This window comes from Rhinolophus ferrumequinum, chromosome 4, assembly GCF_004115265.2.
Source record: "Rhinolophus ferrumequinum isolate MPI-CBG mRhiFer1 chromosome 4, mRhiFer1_v1.p, whole genome shotgun sequence".
Classification (NCBI taxonomy): domain Eukaryota; kingdom Metazoa; phylum Chordata; class Mammalia; order Chiroptera; family Rhinolophidae; genus Rhinolophus; species Rhinolophus ferrumequinum.
The window spans coordinates 31,645,973-31,666,946 of NC_046287.1; positions in this window are offsets into that span (position 1 = coordinate 31,645,973).

Genomic DNA, 20,974 nt, shown 5'->3' on the forward strand with positions numbered 1-20,974 from the left:
GAAAATGATGCAAGGAAGAAGGGTGAATAGAAATTGAAAGGGAGGATTCAAGATTTTGAAAATAATGGAGGTGTTTACTTATCAAAAGTTGATTTGTAAGGGATGAATAAAAACAATTAATGAAGCTCTGCTCCATAAACCTTCCTAAGGAAGCATTACTAGGAAATATATTCAGTAGTTGTGTTAGGCAACTAAGTAGTTGTATTACCACCACCACCACCATCACCACCACCACCACCTCCCCAACCACAACCAAAGATGTCCTAATCCCCACAACTTGTGAATTTGTTATCTTACATGGCAAGATATTAAGGTTACAGGTGGAATTAATGTTGCTGATCAGTTGATTTTGAGATGAGGAGATTGTCTGGATTACCACTTGGGCCCAGAATAATCACAGGGCCCTTGTAAGTAAATGAAGGAGGCAAAAGAGTCATAGTTAGAGAAGTGGTCATGGACGCAGAGGCCAGAGTAATGTGATTGTTGGCTTTGAAGGAGAAAAGGGTCATTATACAAGAAATATGGGCATCCTACACACTGACTCAGCCCATTGAGACCCATCAAGTTTCTGACCTTTAGAACATTAAGACAAATTTGGGTTGTTTAAAGCCATTACATTGGCTAGTTATAGCAGCAATAGGAAACAAATAAAACAGCTTTTGGTTTTGATTGTGTCAAATTTAGATTGTATCAAAAATTAGAGAATATGAAAGTAAATATTTAAACATTAAAATGAGGCATTTAGACATTTATTTCATTATCTTAGAGAAAATTATTGCCCGTAATTTATTCTGTTGTGTCATTTATCATATATCTATTTATCTAACATTGCTAATAGGACATCTTCTATCTTTCCAACTTACAACAATTCTCTCTCTCTCTCTCTGCATATATATGTGTGTGTGTACATATATATATATATATATATATATATATATATATATATATATGAAAATTAAGATACCCAACAAACTCACTAACAGGGAGATTTCAAGACCAAAAGTGGTATAAAGCTCAGAAGAATGACATTAATGGATGGCTCATAAAGTAGAGATGAGGAAGTTGTTTACCTTTTTCGACAATTAGTTATTGCAATGGGGATTTCAGAAGGCAGGGGATGGGTTAAAAGTGATTATTGTATATTACTTTAGAAGATAACAAATTTCATTTATGATTCTGAGAGGCATTTAAAATAAATTAAACGTATATTTAGTTTTGTTCCTGTTCATGAAATGAGCTAGATTAGCTTTTGGTTATGTGGACTAACTGTTTCTGTCTGCTTGGGGGATGTTCAAAGCCAGTTTCCATTTTATTTTACTTTAACAATATAAATATAATTTTCCCCATAATTATGTCAAGTGAAAAATTCTACTATTATTATCTCATTATTATTTTAATTACTTTATAATATCCCATACTACTGTGTTTCCAGGAATAGAAAATCAGGTCTTATATTAAGGTTTGCTCCAAAAGACGTATTAGGGCTTATGTTCAGGGGACGTCATCCTGAAAAATCATGCGAGGGCTTATTTCCCAGTTAGGTCTTACTTTGGGGGAAACACAGTATACTTATACTATATTTATAAGCATTCCTCTCCTGCCAAAATAATTATTTTACCTATTTTTCATTATAAGATATGCCATGAATAATTTATAAGTTGAGAGTTCTTAATATTACTAATGTGTTATAATTATCTTATGCCATTCTTTTCTCAAGATATCAGCATTTTAGCATTCAAAACAAAATGACCTTACAGAAACAGATCAACAAACAAACCTCTAATATTTATGGCAGAAAAAGGTGGCTAGATCAGTCACCATTTGTTCCCATTCTATCAGATTGGTCTATAAGAAAAATACATGTGTAAGTCCCTCTCCTGACATTTATAGGAAATAGTACATCCTACTGAGTGCTTTATCTTTTCAATCAGCATTCCTTTACAGACTTTCTTCCTTCATCAAATTAGTCAGCAGTAGTCTCTGATGAGGAATTGCAGATATTAGTTTTCTTTTATTTGAGCTCAACAGGAAGATAATACATTTATGTAGCTATTCTTTGGCACAGGTCATTCACTGTGGGTGATCATAAAAACGTTCGTTATTATTATTTGATATAATAATCTGGCAAGCTGGGTTCATGCACTTTCTTGCAGGCCATTTTTATATCTATAAAAGGACTAAAAGTTATTTCAGGAAACTAGGGCACCATTTTATGCATTAAAATAAAATTGGCATCTTGAAAAATAAAATTATATTATATCTGTGCGTAAGTAATTTTGACAGATTAAAAAAGACATTGACTTTAAAATTTTCTAATATATAGCACAAAAGAGAATAACCATGTTGCTCTTTTCAATTCTGACTGTATTTTAATTGTAATGACAAATATTTTAAACAGATAATCTTTAATCTGAGTGCTGAAAAGTGGACAATAATATAGATGCATTTTGAAAGTGTGGAATGGGGGAGTATTTGTATTTTCAAATTACTTTGGTTTTATTGTTATTTCTCTGATCCTTTTCTAATAATTTTGTGTACATTTACCAAACCTTTTTTTTGATATACCTTCTGTTTCTCTGAGTTTATCTAATCATCAAACTAAGAATGTGTCCTCCAGGTATATGCAAACATAAAATAAATTTAAACAAAGTAAAATGCTCAAGAGCATTTCACCTTCTCCCCAGTGTTCTATAATCTTAGGGTTCGTAAAACACAGAGGTTCTAAATATGTCTGGGTGAAGGAAGGGTTCCTGAGGTGCATGATGACTGTGGCATCTCTTGTTCCATGATGGCCCCTAATGAACTATAACTTCTGGCATTCATCTCCTTTTCTAATGTCTTAAAATTGACCTGGTCCTGAGACTCACTTTAACCCACAGTAGTGCCAACTCGGGGACTATCTGTTAAGACAGCATAGCAGGGAGCTTCTGCTTTTGTCCTTTGGGGATCCTTGAGCTACCCAATTAAGAAATTCAGCTGCTTTGTTGTAGACACATGTGGATAGAGTGTGTGGAGAAGACAAATGGAGAAAAGTAGCCCTGAAACTACATGGAAAGAGATCCAGCCATCGCAGCCTCCCAGGTGATCCTAATTTTTAGCCCATCCTGGCTCAGTGCCAGGCAAATAAGTAGAGTCATTTTGGAGACCCCAGTCACCATTTGATTGCAACTGCATGAAAGCCCTAAACAACAAAACTGCTCATTGAGTCCAGATACTAATACATTATTGTTTTGAGTCCCTAAGTATTGTTGTGGACTCACCAACTTATAATCAAAGCAGTGAGCCATGACAACTGCCACAGTGAAGGAAGCCTGGTAACATAGACTCTTGGCTCGTTACATAGCTTAAATCATTTTATCATTTAAACAGACCTATCACAGAGCCACTAATAATACTGTGTTTCTATCAGAGATAAAGAAACTGAATATTGTTTGTGTGTTTGTTTGTTTTTTGTATAATATATTATGTAGACGTGTTCAACCTTCCAGTTACAGAAGACACAGTGAAACTATTCACATAACGCATAAAGCAGAAGAGATTACGTCTAACTCCGGCTTAAAGTTTCTCAGTGGATTTCCTTAACACTAACATCCAGATCCTCACCTTGCCTTGTAAGATTGAATGATCTGCTGCTCTGCAACCTCTCTGACTTCATTTCTAGTCTGTTCCCATACCCCATGCCCCTTTCTAGCCCCATGAAATGCCACTAATTTCCTTGCTGATCCTAGAATAGTACACTCCTGCTTTAGAGTTACTGGCTCTTGCTGTTTCCTCTACAAATAATAGCAACTGATCAAATTTCTGAGTACTTAGTAGGTGCTAAGCACTGAATTTTAAGCTATTAATCCAATAATACTCAAAGCAATGAACAAGATATTCTGCCCACTGCCCATGTGGAGAAAGTGATGTAGAGAAACTTAGGAACCTCTCCAAGGTAACACAGCAAATGAAAGAACCGAAATTGATCCCAGACTCTCTGGCACACAGTATCAATGTACCATAGCACAGTTACCTAAAACACTCTTCTACCAACTATACCAGGGGTGCCAAAAAAAATATGCACATGACTTGTATTCATCTTTTGTTATCAGTATATATTGAATATTACAATTTTAATACAGGTGTTTTTTTTTTTTCCTTTCTTAAAATGTGTATACTTTTTGGGCACCCTCCATATACATAGATAGCTCCTCAACCTCTTTCAGGTCCTTGTAAAAAAAATCATCTTATAAGACCTGTATTTCCCCTAACTTTTACAAAATAGAATATTTGCCATCTCTATACATTTAACATGCTTTATCTTTCTTCATAGTAGCAACTGTCATTTGATATATATTTATTTGTTCATTGTCCATCTCTTTTCTAACTAGAAAGTAAAAGAGCAGGACATTTTTCTTTGCTAGTCACTTCTGACTTCTACTGCCTAGAAAAGCACTGGGCAAATAACAGGCACTAAAAAATATTTGTCAAATGAAAAAAAAATAATAATAACAAATAGAAGATTCAGGATTTGAATCTACTTTGCAGTCTGAATCTAGTTTGGCCATGATTTGCTCCTATGTTTATCTTCTATCACTACTGTGAATTGTTATTTAAATAACAATTAACATTTATATTTTCAGGTGCAACGATTTATCTTTCGTGGTTCAAATAGGTTTTAAGACCCTTGAGTACAGCAAATAACTTCTTACTTTTTCTATATCCATACATCATGCATTATGAGCAAATAAATATCTCAAATATATTTGATTATCTTTAATGAACTTTGAATTAAATTATGAATTCTGGTAGAGTCAGATTGCAAGGTAGGTCTAAATCCTGGTTCTGATATTTAATAACATTATCTAACACTGCTACCATTAATCCTCTTATTCTAAAATGGCACTGTGATATATATATCGTATTCCTTCATTTGAGTCATGGTAGGTTATATCATGATATAGTAACAATACATACATCTAACTCAGATACACACATACGAGTATTCATGCCATCCAGAGGTTTTGAAGAATTAAGCATGTACACAGGAAACATGATCAGAACTTGGGAGTCACATAATATATTTCATAGAAAACAATTTTAATTAGCAATTGCTCTAACTTCTAATAGTGGAGGGCCTTCAGACACAAACACACAAATCTTGACAATTATAAATAACTCCACTGTTGAAATGAAACAGAGCAATCCAAAGAGGTGAAATGCCTCTTGAGAAATTTATCTCATGACAATAAAGTAGATGTAAAAGTAGACATGGGTACTTAACCAAAGAAGGATAAAAAAGAATGATACATGTACCTTTTAAAACAATGTCGTATGGACTCACTTTAGAATAATAGATAATTTGAAGTATGTATCTAGTACACAAAATCTCTAATGAGTCTAAATAGGAATGTGTCATTGAACGTATTTTAAATAAGCACATATTAAAGTATGCTTGAGACAATGTAGGCCTATTCACATGTATTACTTCTCTACCTCCACCAAGATAATAGATTTTTAATTGGCCAGTATGTTGCAAACGGCCTAAGTAAAAAACCAAAGTTAACAACAACAACAAAATAAAAATAAGCAATGTTATAACGGAGGGGGTGGGGAGAAAAAGAGAGGGAAAGAGAAAAAAAAAGAAGCAAATTGAAAAACAAAACAAAACAAACTTTATTTCCAGTATAAAGGCAGTTGTTTTTGGCAGGACAACAGGACCTGATAAAGGTTTCTGAAGGACTGATGCAAGGAAATTACCTGAAATATAAAGTTGTAGATCATGTTGGGACTTTTGAATACAATTCATTTGGGATTATCACCTATGTCAATTGTTCAGAACTTAACCATTTCTCTTATCAAAGGTATATAACTCTGAAGTAATCTTTTAAACAGATTTTCAAATTCTTCATTAAGATTATTATTATTACTTTTTTATGACATTCTATCTGTTGTTAAAAATTATAGAAGGACTACTACTTAAGTAAATTAAGAATTTTTGTATAATTTTTAAGCTGTTATATAAGTTTCTCTTGAAGCAAGGAGAGTCGAGAAAGCAAATATGATAATTGAATGTGTCACTTTGATTTCACAGTAGTTTGTCAAGCAGCAAAAACTCAAGATAGCAAACCTGCAGGAAAGAAAAGCTAATGAATTCATTCATTATTTACTTATTTACATGTCTATTATTGATTTTATTTTCTTTTTCAAAATATTTTTTTTTACCTCTTAAAAGCATTAATGAGCAAATGGAATATTCTTGACTTGCTAGAGGTTATTCCTTTATTGAAGTTTTCATGGTTTTAAAGATAATAAGATAAATATTCATTGTTTCTCCCTATGATGTAACAAAAGCTTAAGTTTTATGTAAACTAACAAACAATGTCTGTGTACTCCTTAATAGAACTACAAATTAAACTTCAATTAATATAATTTTTTTTACTCTTTCCAGCTCTAATTCAGTTGATGTTCAGTAAGTAGATCAAATTAAAGTTTGCATGGCCTTTAAGAGTACTTATTTACATTCACCCCCATTTTCTAGTTTAATTCTAAGATTTCAAGTAATTTGGTTCTAATGTCATGATGTTTTTAGGTCGCAAGTCCGGGAATGTAGAACTTTTTGATGGTAAATTCTCACAACTTTGCTTCATGGTACATAGGCACACAAAATACTTAAAATTCAAAATTAGACATTATTGCTATTAATATTTTCTTACCCACCCAGCCACCAAGGTTCTTTGCAACTGTTCATGTAATGCTAGCTAACCCCTTCTTCCAGATCCATTTTCTCAATTTTACCCTCACTATCCACACTTCCCATTGTCTTTTCAATTAGGAGTATCTCTATGGTTGTATAACTTAAGAGTATCCTCCCTAACTCCAGAGAGTCTCATCTTTATCTCCAATGTATTCATTAAGATTTTTATCTTAGATATAAATTCAGCTATCACCCCTAAAACACGCTACTGGGTGTAAAATCTTGTAAATATCTCTTTATAAGCAACACTAAAGTAATTGTTAGTAGCTCTGTTTTACAGATATAGAATACAAGATTCAGGAAACTTACACAGATAAAGTCAACTAAAAAGGAAAACTTTTGAAATAACTGGTATGTCTCATAGGTAATCTAGCAGAATAAGGATAGGTAGGTTGCACTGAGTTTAGAAATCGTGTTTTTTTATGAGGAACTCGTTGTCATACCTGTGTGGTTTTCCTACAGTTGTAGAAAGCAGCCTGGGTTTAGGTGTGGAAAGAAAATGGCTGGATTGAGCCAGCACTGGAATTTTGCCGGGCAGGTAAACCAGGCACAGTGGTATAGGGAGTTGATGAAAACCCTGCCAAAGGAGTGGAGAAAGTAATACATACTACAACCAAAGAGTGGGGGAGAAAAGTAAAGACTGGTAAGAAAAAAACACAAAGATGTCACAGAGAGGGTAGAAACAGGGCATTGGAATGCTTGATAAGATAAAATAATAGATTTAGACAAGTAACTTAATTTACAATTTGGACAAATTGTACGTTTTGCTTAAAGGCCACAGAGGTTTAATTTAATATTTCATAAATAGATCAGTTGCTTCTAATGATAAGGTCTAAACTACCACTTTAGATTGGGTTTACCAACATATTCTAGAAATTTAAAAAGATTAAAGATGAGAAGAGTAAGGAACTAAGGGCCAAGATATTGCATATTTATTGTGGGTAAAATCAGAATTGCTAATTTATTCTGGGATACTCATCTCATTACAGTTAAAATATTCTAGAATTAAGCAATTATGGATAATTTCGTCCTTCACATTCTTAATATTATTACAAGTACCTTAAGTAAACCTTTACTTTTTTTTTTTTTTATTCTGACAATAATTGATCTTTACCTTAATTTCCATTTAAGATCTCTGTATTCTGGGTGAAATCTCAGGTAAAGATGCTTACTTTGGGGACTATGCTGTGAAACAAAATAAGCAGTTGACAGTCACAATATGCTTACAGGTACAAAACAGAGATAAAAAAGGAACATTTTTACAATAAAACTATGATAGTAGTCATAGCAAATAACATCCATTATTAGTTGTCCTCAAAGTCCATTTCCAATACTTGGCTATTTCACAAGTGCAGAAACAAGAAAGGTTGCCATTTGCTTTCCTGAAAGCTGGGATGTCTTGACATTCTACTCTTTACATAAGTAAACTGGTTGTTTAAACCACGGAATTTATCCTGGTTCTTATACCAAAGTATTACGGTAGAAAGGAAATTTTCCCTTGTATTCCTTGTTTACTTTTTAGATTTTTGTAATCTTAGCTCTTGTCTTTCCTGTTTAGACAAGAGGGGGATTCCAGTTAATGCTACATGGGCTAAAGTTAATTATGGACTCATCCTCATTAGTTAATTATAGACTAATTCCTACCTCAAAGCTGGTTTATTTATCTCTTAATGGTCCCATAGAAATTGTTGGAACAACTTTTTGTATGTTTGGATGTACAAATATTTATAGCATCTCATATGATCTTGAGTAGCTGAAGTCAAGTTCTACAAATATAATTAAGTCAATTCAAATATGTCATAGTAGCCAAGTTAAGGGAACTTACTCATCATCAAAGTCCAGGGATCAGAATTTAGTGTACTAAAAATAAGACTTTAAGAAAGGTATGTCGTGATAGATTTTAATTTCAAATGGACTCAATTTTTCATGTGTCCCTGCATTCTTACCTTTCTTTGTGGTATCCTACTCTACTAATTATGGGTTTAGGCTTATGATGTTCTTTGACCAGTAGAGCATAGCATTGACGTAAACAGAGGCTTGAAAACTGGTTTTATGTTTTTGCTTCCTTCTTTGGATCCCTGCAAATGCCATGATAAAAAGCCTGAGCTAGTCTGCTGCTGTATGAGAGACCATGTGGAATAAAGCCCAGGCATTTCAGTCAAGGCCATCCTAGTCAAGGGTTTCCAGTCCACCCAATATCTGATTGCATATTCAAAAATATGCCCAGTCAATATCAGTAGACCAGATTTGGGACAAATAATAAATGGTTATTGTTTTCAATTTAAAAATTTGAGAATGGTCTCTTAAACAGCAATAGCTAACAAAATTAAAGGATGCTTATAAGAGACAATGGTTTAGGACATTTGTAACAATGTATCATACTTCCTGATAATATGTCCCTTTCATAACGGAAAGCTGTTACAGTACTGAGGGGAAGGTGCACCAAGAATGAATCTGTGAAGTTCTGGAAATGCAACAATAAGAGACGGACTTTTCCTTAATGGTTGATGTTTTACTGTAAACATCCACTATAGAACTAACTACATTCAGGATGTCTATTTCCTGACTGCATGATTCCCAGCCAAAAATCAGGGAATAAACTTAAATTTACCCAGCTACACTGGGTAATTTAGAAATGATCTTCAAGTCAGAAACAGATGAATCACCTTTATTTTCAAATCTTCCTGGGTGGTATCCAAATTAGGATATTAAGGAAGACTGAGTAGTAGATCTGATCTTTGAAGAAATAAGTGACATAGTCTTGATTGAAAACATTCAAAAGATTGCAGGGTTTTAGAGACAAATATGTGGCTCAAAGCCATGAGAAGAATTGCCCGGAAATGTCTTTTTCAATATAGTCTCAGATTTCAAAATAAAAGGTATAGTGAGTGAGAGTGCATACAAAACTTCAAATCCATGTAATGAGAATAGTATATATACTACTATTATATATGGTAAGTAATATATATATATATATATATATATATATATATATATATATATATATATGGTAAGTAGATTCAGGAAGTAGAACAATAAACATTTTCTTGGAGAAAAGAAGCCCAGAGAAATATGAGGAGGTCATATGGGACAGAATAGATAGTAGCAGGCATCTGTCTATTTGATAGTGATGTAGTATGAAGTCCCTGCTGAAATTTGGATCCAGAGTCCTGATCTTAATGTACTACACTCTATCACCTGCAAAACTTGGGTCCAAGCTCATCTCTGCCACTTGTTGTCTTAAACAAGTAGCACATTTTATTTTTCTCAGTTCCCTCATTATTATATACAACAGTGATAATTCATAGGTTATTTTGGGGGACTAAATAACATATCATGTAAAATAATAGGTCAATACTCAAAGTAAAATAATACGCCAATACTCAAAGTAATTATTTGTTAATTATTAAGTATATATGTACCAATTTCATGGTCTACATAATTCCATTCAAAATATAATTATTAATTGTTTACAAGAATATCTCATCTATTGCTGGACCACTCAAAAGAGTTAAAAAAGGAAAGAAATTTCAAATTCTTGAATGCTTAGAATCTACTATATATAAATAACTGTGTTGACACTATTATAGTTAAATCCAACATGAATATTTTTATTAGGTAATAAATTATGATAGGGTGTGTAATGACTTTGAAAATTGTAAGGGAAAGTAGCATACAATTTAATTTGTATAGGAAAGAGTAAAGATAAATGAAACATTGACATTTCTGAGCATAAGAGAATTTAAAAAAGGAAATACAATCAAATAAGCCTCTGAAAAATTATGGATTTTGAATAAAATAATTCTTTTTACTACATTGTGAATTTTGAAATATAGTTGAGGACAGTTAGATATGCTCTTCAATAAATCTTTCTTAAAGTACGTAATCTAGAGGATAGCATCTCTAGCTTAACCCACTTTATTTAATTTGATCACGCAAACTACTATTAATAAAAAATAAATCAAAGAAACTACAGTGTAAAGTAAATCTAAAATCCTGTGGAGCACAAAATTAACTGACTGTGTTATTGAACCTGTAGTTTTAATGCAAATATTAATCTTTCAAATGTTGAAAATCACTGCTGTTCTCAGGGAGCAAGTCATCAATATAACCTACACCTAGTAGAAAACTGTCCTACCACATCATACATAAAGCAAAAATGAAAAATTCATCTGATGTTCCTACATATTTCAAATCATAATCCCTGATTTATTATTTTAATTTGGATTGGTCTTTGATAGCGATGTGTTTTTGTTTTCTGTTTACTTTTTTTTCAATATTTAGATCCTGGGTTCCAAAGCAAAGTAAAATCGAAGAAAGTGAAGTTTACAAAGTGATTTTATAAAATTTTTGCTTTGAGATCATTTGAAACCTAAAGATGTCTTGTAAGGTTATCCCCAAATTATAGTCCTCACCAGATTACCCAACTGTTACACTGTGAGGTTTCCTTAATCATTTTCATTATCTCTATAGAGGCATGCATTTTGGAACTATGAAAATATTCTTCTGGTTAATCTTCAGCCCACAAATTTTAATTAACATTCATAGATAGTTAATGTGTAAATAAAGCATTATTACTCTGATTTCAAAAAAAGTTATTTTTAATGCCAGTCTTAGTCTCTTAATAGTTGATGTTCTACTGTAAGGGAAGCTGTTCTTTGTCTCTTATGTATGTATCTATCTAATTTCCATTTATTACTTATTTGTTCTATTTATTATCTGTATGGATTCATGAGATTCTTTCTTTTAATCTTAGTGGATCATAATACTAAATGTCACTATTTCCTTTTACATTCAAATTGTCTTAGATTTGTCTAAGTGGAGGCCCTTCTAGCTCAATCTCATGTGTCATTTTGACAATGCCCCATAATTTTTTGACAACTCCCTTACTTTCCGGCACAACAGTATGTGCATTTGTAGCTTACACTTTCTCTGCTTGAAATCTAAACTCACCATTTATCTCTCTAAGTTACCTTGGTTATTTTTATTAAGGAATGATATTTAGATATTCAAATCAGGGTCCAGGTATTCTCATTGCTATTGGCACTTTTGGATGGCATTGTTTCTAGGCCCTTTCAGCAAACAGAGTTATGATACATACAGGTACATATACATACTTGTATGGATACATATATTATACAAAAACACACATATATGTTTACATATGTATCTGTATTCAAGTCATGAATTATACTGAAACTCTGATTTCCATATGCCATTATTTCCCCCTATTTTCCTACAATGAGAAACTACCCCCCTAACGTCATCCTACAGTATGTAGAAAGCTTTTATAGAAATTCTAAATAATACTGTAGTGAGGATTATTTTTATAATTACTATTACAGTTATTATTTTGAATAGTTGTGAAAGCAATTGATTGTCCTTTTTCACCCCACTTGCAAATATTCTTTAGTTTCAGTCCAGTACCTATGATTAATCTAGAAAAATAGTTTTAAGGCAAATAAAATCTAGTTATTGAACAAAGTACAGTTGTCTGGAAACATATGGATGCATTTCCTAACTACAAGTGGGAGGAAGAGAAAGCAAACACAAAGAGTACACATGGTGTGATTTCATGTATATAAAGCACCAAAACAAGTAAAAGTGACCTACAGTGTTAAGAGATCAGGATAGTTGTTACCTTTGAGGGCTGCTAGTGGTAGGCGGGGAGCACAAGGGAGCTATGAGATGCAGAACAATGTTCTGGGCCATGACCAGAGTGCTTGGGACATGACAGTGCCCAATGGAGGAAACGTAGTAAGCAGACAATTTATGCATGATTTACTTTTGTGTATAAAATTAAAATATTTAATGAAACAGTTAAAAGACAATGTATATCTTTTTTAATTAATTTTTATTCTTTCCAAATATATTTATATCTAACTTAAGAAATTCAACATACCATGTTTCCCTGAAAGTGAGGCCAAGCTAGACCATCAGCTCTAATGTGTATTTTGGAGGAAAAATTAATATAAGAGCTGGTAATATATTATATTATATTATATTATATTATATTATATTATATTATACTGGATATTATATTAAATTATATTATATTATATCCAGTCTTATATTAAAATAAGACCAGGTCTTATATTAATTTTTCCTCCAAAAGACGCATTAGAGCTGATGGTCCAGCTAGGTCTTTTTTTGGGGGAAACACGGTAGTATTGGAAGTCCTAGCCAGAGCAATCAGGCAAGAGAAAGAAATAAAAGGCATTCAAATGAAGAAGTTAAATTGTCACTTTTTGCAGATGACATGATGCTATATATATAGAAAATCCTAAAGACTCCACCAAAAACTTATTAGAAACAATAAACAAATACAGTAAATTTGCTCGTTACGAAATCAATGGTACAAAAGTCCATTGCATTCCTACATACTAATAATAAAATCTCAGAAAGAGAAATAAAAAATAAAACAAAAATTCCTTTTGCAATTGCAACAAAAGGAATAAAATACCTAGGAATAAACTTAACCAAGGATGTGAAAAACCTATATACTGAAAACTGTAAGACATTTTTAAAAGAAATTGAAGAAGACCCACAAAGAAATGGAAAGACATTCCATGCTCATGGATTGGAAGAATCAGCATCATTAAAATGGTTGTATTACCCAAAACAATATACAGATTTAATGCAATCCCCATCAAAATCCCAATGACATTTTTTAAAGAAATAGAACAAAAAATTATCAGATTTGTATGGAACCACTAAAGAGCCTGAATACCCAAAACAATCCTAAGAAAAAAGAACAATGCTGGAGGTATCACACTCCCTGACTTCAGCTTGTACTACAGGGCAACAGTAATCAAAACAGTATGGTATTGGCAGAAAAACAGACACACAGACCAATGGAATAGAATGAGAACCCAGAAATAAACCCACATAAATATGGACAGATAATTTTTGACAAAGAAGCGAAAAACGTACAATGAAGAAAAGACAGCCTCTTCAACAAATGGTGCTGGGAGAATTGGAAAGCCACGTGCAAAAGAATGAAACTAGACTGCTATCTGTCACCATGTACTGAAGTTAACTCAAAATGGGTCAAAGACCAAAACATAAGACCTGAAATAATAAAACGCATAGAAGAAAACATAGGTATTAAACTTATGGACCTTGATTCAAAGAGCATTTTATGAATTTGACTCTAAAGGCAAGGGAAGTAAACGCTGAAATAAATGAATAGGACTATATCAAACCAAAAAGCTTCTGCACAGCAAAAGAAACCATCAACAAAACAAAGAGGAAACTAACCGAAAGGGAGATGATTTTTGCAAACAATGCCTCCAATAAGGGGCTAATATTCAAAATACATGAGCAACTCATACAACTCAACTACAAAAAAAACCCCAAACAATCCAATTTAAAAATGGGCAGAGGATCTGAAGAAACATTTCCCCAAAGAGGACATACAAATGGCCAATAGACATATGAAAAGATACTCAACATCACTAATCATCAGAGAAATGCCAATAAAAACCACAATGAGATAATCACCTTACAACACTTGGAATGGCTATCCTCAACAAGACAAATAATAACAAGTGTTGGAGAGGCTGCGGAAAAAAAGGAACCCTCATACACTGTTGGTAGAAACACAGATTTGTGCAGCCGCTGTGGAAGGCAGTGTGGAAATTCCTCAAAAAATTAAGAATAGAATTAACACATGACCTAGTAATCCCTCTCCTGGGTGTCTACCTAAAAAATCTGAAAACATTTATCCATAAAGACATATGTGCTCCAATGTTCATTGCAGCTTTATTTACGGTGACCAAGACATGGAAACAACCAACGTGAACTTCGATAGATGAATGGATAAAGAAGTTGTGGTATATATACACAATTGGATACTATTTTGCCATGAGAAAAGATGAAATAATAGTACCATTTGTGACAACTGAGATGGATCTTGAGATTATAATGCTAAGTGAAATAAGTCAGACAGAAAAAGTAGAGAACCATATGATTTCACTGATATTTTGGTATATAAAACAGAAAACCACAAAAGAACAAGACAAACAAATGAAGAAACAAAAACTCATAGACACAGACAATAGTTTAGTGGTTACAGAGGGTAAGGGTGAAAGGTGTGGGAGATGAGGGTAAAGGAGATCAAATATATGGTGATGGAAAGAGAACTGACTCTGGGTGGTAAACACACAATGTGATATATAGCTGATGTATTACAAAAGTGTGCACCTGAAATCTGTGCAACTTTACTAACAATTGTCACCCCAATAAACTTTAATTAAAAAATAAATAAATTCATAATTGTAAATGCAGCCAAAAATTTTGGATATATGTAAATTTTTAGAAAGAATATGTAGACAATGTAAAGGTAACACACTTGATAACCTTAAATCAAAATCAAATTTTTTATACTTTTTTATGAATGTGGATAAATTTGAGTCTCCTTTTTTAGATTCAGTACTTTCAAAGTTTGTATTCATCAGTATAATTGACATTTACTTCCTTAAGAGACGAATGCTAAGATCTTATTGGCTCATAAAAAACAAAGTATATTTCTCATTAGAGAAAACTGGTTTAGATGGGGATTTTGCAAATCGTCTTTATTCTATGTAGTAATTGTTCTTTCAGAGTATTTTACAATTATGGTTCCACCATCGGCACTGCAAGGAGAAAGCAGATAGAGGCCAGATATTATGGTTTTATTTGTCTCAGCCTGGAAGTGATACGCTCACCTTCCTTTAGCCACATGAACTTGAATGACTTCAAACTAACAGAGAAGGATACTGGAAAATGTAAAGGAGCTCTGAAATGTGTGGTGAGCACTTGTGGCTCTACCATAACCTGGCCGTCTGGCACTCAATAGGTCTTTACTCCTATTCCCTCCCGCCCCCAACAATTCTTTCATAAAGCAGTGAAAAAAAAAAAAAGTGTTTGCAGTCACTGTATCCAAATAATTTTTTACACAGCAATAGAAACGAAACAGTTGATAAGGAAGTTTAATTGTAAGAGAATACAGAAATATTAGGAACCCTTAAACATTAGTGAAGCCAATTCTTGATTCAAAATTAGTCTCTAAGCAGAGGATGTTCACACCTGTGATTCCTTTTTTTTTTTTTTAATCTTAAGTTATTTCCTTTGTGTCTCCTTTAATTAAAAAACTGGAAAATGTGGATGAGACTTCAAGGTCTTGATGTTCCAAAAAACCCAATGATGACTGAGAGCTAACTTTTAATACTAAGTCAATGAAAGTATAATTTGTAACAATTGCATGGTGGTAGTTATCTACACTTTGTCAGTTTGTTTATCACTCAGTCCTTATAACTTTTTGATATGTCTTTTTTAATATAGTTCTACTATGTTCCTTAAGAAATGTTGCAAAATTGGATGTAAAATAAAGTGTTGGAATATTATATATTTCATAAACCAGGTGATTCAACTGCCAAAAATGATTGGAGTCTAGAGAAAAGGGAACAGATGCAATTCACATGTGTCTATTACCTCTACTGATATGTTTTTATTAGAGTTCAGAAGAGAGGACAACTCTAAAATTATTATGTGGAATTTTGTTTATGAGCTATTTTTATGGTCTAGCTGAATTTAGGTATAGGTCTGGGAATTGATATGATTCTTCAATCTGATGATTCCTCTATATTTTCAGGGCCACTATCTCTTTAAATGACTCCTCTTTCATTCTATAAATTTATTACTTTTTAAACTATTAGATGTGTGTTAGATCTTCTCATTTTTTCCTACATTTATCTTAACTTCTTTTGACTGAGTCCTAAAGATCTAACATTAGCTTCATTAATTATTTCCATAAGTTTTCCTATGGAAAAGCTTTATGTTTTCTTAATTCATAATTATAACTTTTATTAATGAGCATGTAGAGTTTATGAAGTAACTTTAAAATGGTATTTCAAGATCATAATGGTAATATTTGATAAAACTTTTCTGCCCTCTAGAAACCTCCATTTATAGAAATAATTTTTAAAAGTATTTATATTTATAAAATGCTTTACTGATTTAGATTTCTGATCCATTTTTGCCTCAAACCAGTCATTTATATTATTTATACATAAAACAGCATAACGTTAAAAATACTCTTTTTTTCAGTGTTTAAATAGCTGGCTATTAGACTACCAGCTCATGTTTCAGTAATACCTCACTTTGACTTATAACCTGTCTTTTTTGTTCTCTTATTTCTTGTTTTCTTTACTCGATCAAGAATGTCACAGGAAATTTAATTTTCCTGGTCTTTATCTTATCAGTTTCAATATGATATTAACATCAGAATAAGTAATGCTAATCATAATAATGCTAATAATAATGACGTTAATAAAATAATTACCATCATATTTACTGTTCTCACTCACTACCATGTTAGGCTTTTAGTGAGTGTACCACCTGTAATGTCGGAAGAATTTATACAGAGATTAATACATGAAATAATTACTGCCTTTGGGGATTTGACATCTCAGGCCAGCAAGCAGGATAATATAATACAATAGATAAAGTAATATTTGTTATTTTAATGCATTTACGTAAGCAATATAAACAATGTTTCTTCAAGTTACACTGTATCTTGGTTATTAGTATTTTTATTTTCTCACTCTTTTTCTCTCAAGCTACTTGCCTTGTTTTCTTTTATCCAGTAAGGAGAAAAAACAGGGAAGGAAAACGGCAGCACAAAGAGAGAGGCCAGAAAAGCAGAGCAGGGGGGTAAGAAGGCACAGTGGAGGATACTGACAATGAAGATCTTCCCATAAACACGAGTGCAGGGAAATGTGGTTTAGGAGCATTATAAGAGACAAAGGGATTTCTTCAATGCCCACTGTAGAAAGATGAAGGAAAGTGTGTCTTTGACCTGTGAACACGATTTACTCAGTGTTTTGAAGTGTGGGCTAAGGAAAACGTAATGGAGCAAATATTCTTCTGGTGAGACCAACATAATAAAGCTCCACCTGCAAGGGCTAAAAGTTGTTAAATAGCTTCATCTCCAGATTTATGTTCTTTACAGTTCTGGGACGAGGCACTTGAATCCAACTACTACGAGTCATTTTTTTTTTTTTAATTCTAAGAGTTTCATAAACTTTATCTCTCTAAAAGTTAATATGAGGTTTTAGGATATTAGATGAGAAATTCTAATACTGGCAGAATTTTCTTTTGCTAAATAAACAATATTGTATGAGAAGAACAAAGACTGAAATGGGAATCTAAGTTACTTACCAAAGGGTGTGGTTTGTTATTGGTTGCTGTTTAATTCCTTCTCAATTATGTTAATAACAATGAAATGAAAATATACCACAAGACCCAAGAGGCTAATGTTGATAATTAAAAACCAAATGTAGATGAAATGACGTATACAAATAAATAACCACGTATCCCCTGGGGAAAACAAAAAAAAATTTTTCCTGATCACTAATTCATTAATGAAAACCTGTTCTGTATAAGACCATACCAATTTGCATTACAAAGGAAGTACTGCACTAACAACAAGTCCTAAAATGTATCTTACCATGGTCTGTAATATCCAGCTAATTTAGGGAAAGAAAGTTGCCTGAAAAAGGAACCTAATCTTAGCAACCTTTTATCTCTTTAAGAATACCTAAAAATAGGAATTGTGTAGGTGTATGGGGAGTTTACCCACATTTTGACATTTATTCTTTTTTTAGACTCTCACATTGTTCTTTATTAAACCTAAATGTTGCTGAATATTTGTGCACGATTTTCTCTTTGGCATTTTCCTGAGACTGTAATTTACTACTTGACTTTCAAGATCCATCATTGTTCTAAGAAGAACATAATAATTTCACTACACTCTGGCTGAGAAACCTGATTATAACTTCACTTAAAATATACAAGTAAATGGGTTTTGTAGCATTTACGATGATCCTTATGTGCATAAAACAGCATGAGAATTTTTGTAGCATTACATTTTCAAGCTATCATAAATTTTGAGTGTATTTGAAATGCAAATAATCAACGTATTATTAATTACAACTGTCCACAATAAAATTTCAGAGTTAACACGTAATTTACGACTGTGTATATTTTTATGTTAAATCTTGGAACCAAATTAATATGAGCCAGATAAGTCATAGTATATTTGCTATTTGTAATTTTTCTTTTGCTGGAGACTTTTTCATTGTTTTCTTTTTAATTGTTATCTAAACATAGCATGGATTTCTCTGCTTTATGTTCTAAACTACTCTATTTCTGCAAGAATTATTTATTGTTTTATATTAATATGATTAAGAATTCTTGTACTTTGAACAATAACATAAGCAAATCTCTGTTCTCCTCCATGTACAGAGCAGTAAGCAAGAGCATGCTCTTCAAAAACCTGAATAGAAAGATGAAAGGTGAAAGCAGTTTATATTCATTAGAGCAGTTTCAAGAATTAAATAGAATTTTAACTATAAATTATTTAAACATAAAAGTGATGCAACTTATGTTAATTTACCATTTTGTTTTCATTGCCAATAATAAATTGATAGTAGATTGTTTAACAACATAATTTAAACATAAACAAAAAGAGAATTCCTGAATCATATTAAAAACAAAAAGATTAACACATAAGGACTGCCACAAAGAAACCAAATGAATCAATGAGATATTCATGCAAGCATTTTATTTATATAAAGGTTCACAGTTCAATTTTATTGACATGTTGTCATAACATATGTATAGGTATGTATGGCCCTGTGTGTGTGTGTGTGTGTGTGTATACATATACATAAATATACACACACATATGTGCGTTTATGTGTGTGTATACATATATACACTATGTATGTATGTATATGCATATTATATATATATTACAGTATATCATATATATAAGATTCTATAGTTTGTAACTAAAGGTATCTAAATTTAAAAAAAAAACCTATAAATTATACTCATATAAAAAGATATTTTCAGCTTGATTTAAATGCTATTTTACACATAGTTTTTAACATAAAAATTCAGAGAATTTCTAAGGCTGAATTTCATTGCATTTCCATGGATGCACACACAGAGACTTAACTTAATGTTTGCTGTGGATGCATCTTAGGCAACTCTCAAAGCAGAGGCCTCAGGCTGCAGTAGCAGCAGGAGGATTCAGGCCAGGTTCACCTGAATGCAGTCTTGTTCTTCCTAATAAAAGCATGACCCAAGAAATCTGCTAGCACAGACTGGGAACACAGTACAAAACAAAGCAGAAAAATAAAATAGAAAAAAAAAAGAACAACCTAAATATGAATTATTCAATTATCTTATGGTATATAATAAGGAGAACCCCACAAAATCTAAGAAGAAAATAGCCTTGAAAGATATTTATTAATGGAAACTACAGTAAATTTGTATATATTCATTTTACTTCTGACCTGTATTAAGAAAGCCTATTATGTGAAATAATACAGAAAATTTAAGAAGACATTGAAAAAATACATTAAACCTAAAATTGGGCCAGAAATATCCAGTTGTACATGGCAGTTAGTTATATGTACTATTGTCTCTATCTCTTCAAACAAATAACAACAACAAAAAAAGTCACCAAGGAATGGGAAAATACAATCTAAGGGAAAATTACCTAAAATGGAAACAACAAGAAATAAGTGATACAGTAGAATTCTAAAAAATAGAAAGTGGATGGTAGGATAGTAGACTGGTAATAGACTTAAAAGAGCAGAACATGTGGACTCAAAGGCCTAGAGCTGCAATGAAGGACACCTATAAGAGCAGAAACACTTGCATGTCACAGGACGAGACTTGTAGAAGCAGACATACAGCATGGTTCATGGCTTTACATACTTATTAGAGATTAAGGATCCACATCTGAAAAGACGAAGTGAGAACGTATGATTCACTAAAAAAAAAAAAAAAAAAAAAAAAAAAAAAAATGAACCATAATGCAGGCTGAGTAAATCCTTAGCCAATCCCACAGGGAGTTCTGAAACATGCATAGGCAGTCAGAGATTTCCTGTAGTGGGCCAAAATTGCCAGGTCCCATTTTTTCCCCAAATAGTTTCCCCAAAACTATTTTAAATAGTAAAATAAATTTCCCCAAAACTATTTTAAAAGTTTTGGGGAAACTCCATATAGTTTTCTATAGCAGCCGCACCATTTTGTATTCTCATTGTTTTCTGTGATTCCTCCAAAATAATTGAATCAGAATCTCAATGATATCTGCACTCCCATGATAACTGTAGTATGCTCACAATAGACAAGATGTGGAAACAACCTAAATGTCCATTAACAGATAAATTGATAAAGAAA